This window comes from Zea mays, chromosome 1 (genome assembly GCF_902167145.1).
Source record: "Zea mays cultivar B73 chromosome 1, Zm-B73-REFERENCE-NAM-5.0, whole genome shotgun sequence".
Classification (NCBI taxonomy): Eukaryota; Viridiplantae; Streptophyta; class Magnoliopsida; order Poales; family Poaceae; genus Zea; species Zea mays.
Window position 1 is genome coordinate 95,296,287 of NC_050096.1, and position 3,086 is coordinate 95,299,372.

At 34.0% G+C, this 3,086-nt stretch overlaps 1 non-coding gene across 1 annotated transcript; it reads right to left on the bottom strand.

Annotated features, from left to right (window-relative positions):
* Positions 1–1,619: 1,619 nt before the first annotated feature.
* On the bottom strand, positions 1,620–1,693 carry TRNAW-CCA (transfer RNA tryptophan (anticodon CCA)). The gene has a single exon. It is a non-coding gene; the product is annotated as a tRNA-Trp (tRNA).
* Positions 1,694–3,086: the final 1,393 nt, after the last annotated feature.

Genomic DNA, 3,086 nt, shown 5'->3' on the forward strand with positions numbered 1-3,086 from the left:
AACATAAATTTGGCATATAAACAAGTCTTTAGCAATTGTTTTAGTGAAGAGAGTAGGGTCAGCTTTTCCGACTTTGAAGCCGTTAGTGATAATAAAGTCTCGCAAGCATTCATACCATGCTCTTGGGGCTTGCTTGAGCCCATAAAGTGCCTTTGAGAACTTATAAACATGAGAAGGATACTCACTATCTTCAAAGCCGGGAGGTTGCTCAACGTATACCTCTTCCTTGATAGGGCCAAGATCTTGGGAAAATCTAAGTTAATGATTAATAAGATAAAGAATTTAGGAAGGATATTCTCATATTGACGCAATACAAAGATAAGTATATGCAAAATCGATCCCTTTTTAGTTAAAGGAATTTAATTGGTTAGCATAAAATAATATCTAATAAATAGAAAATCGAATAGCGGATAATCCGTTATGAAAGAAACGGAATACATTCTTTGAAGAATCAAGATTCGTAATCAATCCTTGTCTTGTTTGTTGGATTAGGTCTAATTTTCTTGACCAAACAACAAGCATGGAACTTTACAAGAAGAACTTAAAAGAAAAGGATAATTGAAGTAACTTTGAATCCACTTTTGTTGGGGTTCAAAAAACGAATAAAAATAAATAAATAAAAGTAAATTTAAGGAATAGTTCCCTTTTTGAGGGGGCCCCTCGGGGGTCGTGGAATGCTTTTCTTCTCCTCTTATTCCATATGGAATACAATGAGTTAAAATTTGCTCCAAAAAGAGGATGAAATCCATCCTATTAAAAAAGAAATAATCCGAATCCGAAATAGAAAGATTTTTTTTTTCAAATTCAATTCTTTATTTATCTTTTATTCCAAAATTCTCCCGAAAATCCAATTTCATTTTTCAATGGGGTTAGATGATCTAGTTCTTAATATTATTAGTTTACTTAACTGACAGATTCCACAACAAATCTCTTGATTCGGAATTAGGGACTCATGTTCCGTCTGATGAATCGATTTTCTCTTTTTTTACACTTCTGTATCTCACTCTATCTTGTTTTTTAGTATTATCTAAAATAACCGATGAATTATGAATTTTCCATAACTTAAACTTAGGTAAGTGCTTTACCAACATATGTAGTGTAGTAAAAAAATGGAATTGAACCCCTTCATGCTTACTATAACTAGTTATTTCGGTTTTCTACTGGCTGCTTTAACTATAACCCCAGCTCTATTTATTAGCTTGAACAAGATACGTCTTATTTGAAATGAATTGAATAGAAGAATCTTTCTTTTGGATTCTTGGTATTCTAGACTCTTTTCCACACTAATTACCAATTCTTTTCTTGGTCATTGAGATTCGTGGGTAGTTTAGACTATTATTTAGAGATAGATCGTACCTCTTTTTTTATCCCCTCGAACAAATCGAAATGATTGAAGTTTTTCTATTTGGAATCGTCTTAGGCCTAATTCCTATTACTTTAGCGGGATTATTCGTGACTGCGTATTTGCAATACAGGCGTGGGGATCAGTTGGATCTTTGATTGAGTAATATTTCTTTTTTGATTGACCTCCTCTCTGGTCTGGAGGAGGTCAAATTGGAGTTGCAATTCTACTTTGTTTTTTTTAAGTTATTTTAGTTTCGACATAAGATATATGGAATCACGCTCTGTAGGATTTGAACCTACGACATCGGGTTTTGGAGACCCGCGTTCTACCAAACTGAACTAAGAGCGCTTTCAAAACAAAAAAAAGAAAATCCTTTTCTATTCCTAACGTGTCTCACGTCCGTATAGTATCCACAAATTCAAGTTATACCCACTTTAATCGATCTCCCCACTACTGCCCATAACGAAGAGAGAATTAATAGGTAGGGATGACAGGATTTGAACCTGTGACATTTTGTACCCAACAAACGCGCTACCAAGCTGCGCTACATCCCTTTTCCAAATTGTTGTACAATGCCATTGTACACAATTCCTTTCTTGTTTTCCACATCGTAATTTTCTTCTATTTCTTTATCCATATAGAACTTTCTTGTCATTTCTTGTTTTTGGTCTCATATAATCAAGGAAGGGGTATAAACTAAAATCCAGTCAAATTTCACCTATAAAAGAAAGACTACTATTCCTTAGTAATGTATAGGAAGAAGGGGTCATCTTTTTTAGGGATAGGAAATTCTCGTCTATACGGTTCATTCTATATATATATAATATTTCTTTTGTTTTTTTAGTTAGGAATTTCGCCTAAACAAAAGAAATACAAAGGATCTTGGGCAAGAGTATCTGATCATATATGTATTCCAATACGGAAGGAGGATTTTCAATGCGGGATATAAAAACATATCTCTCTGTAGCACCCGTGCTAAGTACTCTATGGTTTGGGGCTTTAGCAGGTTTATTGATAGAAATAAATCGTTTATTCCCAGATGCTTTGTCATTCCTTTTTTTTTAATTCTAGTTATTCCTATGCGAGAGATAGAATTCTTCGTGACATGACGAAAATTTCCCCTTTTTGAATTCTTTTTTAGTATATGAAGCAAAAAGAAAGAAAAGATGGATAAGGATTGTATTCTTTAATTATTTCTCTATGTTTTATTACTTAATTTACGAATTTCAAAAATTTTGTATTCTATTGGATTGGATTTGTTCGAGAATTCGAAGAATTACAACAAAATCTTTAGAAATCACATTTTTAGTTAGGAACTTCTATGGATTTTATTCTTCTTCTTTTCTTTGGATCCAAAATAGAAGAATAAAAGAATAGCTATAAGAATTAAGTTAAGTCGATCCAAAAAGGAAAGGAGGTTCATAGGAAGGCACTCTTCACGTCCATTTGATACAACTTAAAGCCATGGTAAGTAGCATAGGCAAGTAATATACGAATGGACTCAAGCCTAGCTACGGGTGCATAGGTTTCATCAAAATCCAAACCTTTGACTTGTGAATAACCTTTTGTAACAAGTTGTGCTTTGTTCCTCGTCACCACACCATGCTCATCTTGTTTGTTGTGGAATACCCACTTGGTACCTACAACATTTTGGTTAGGACATGGAACTAAATGCCATACCTCATTCCTTGTGAAGTTGTTGAGCTCCTCTTGCATTGCCACCACCCAATCCGGGTCTCTT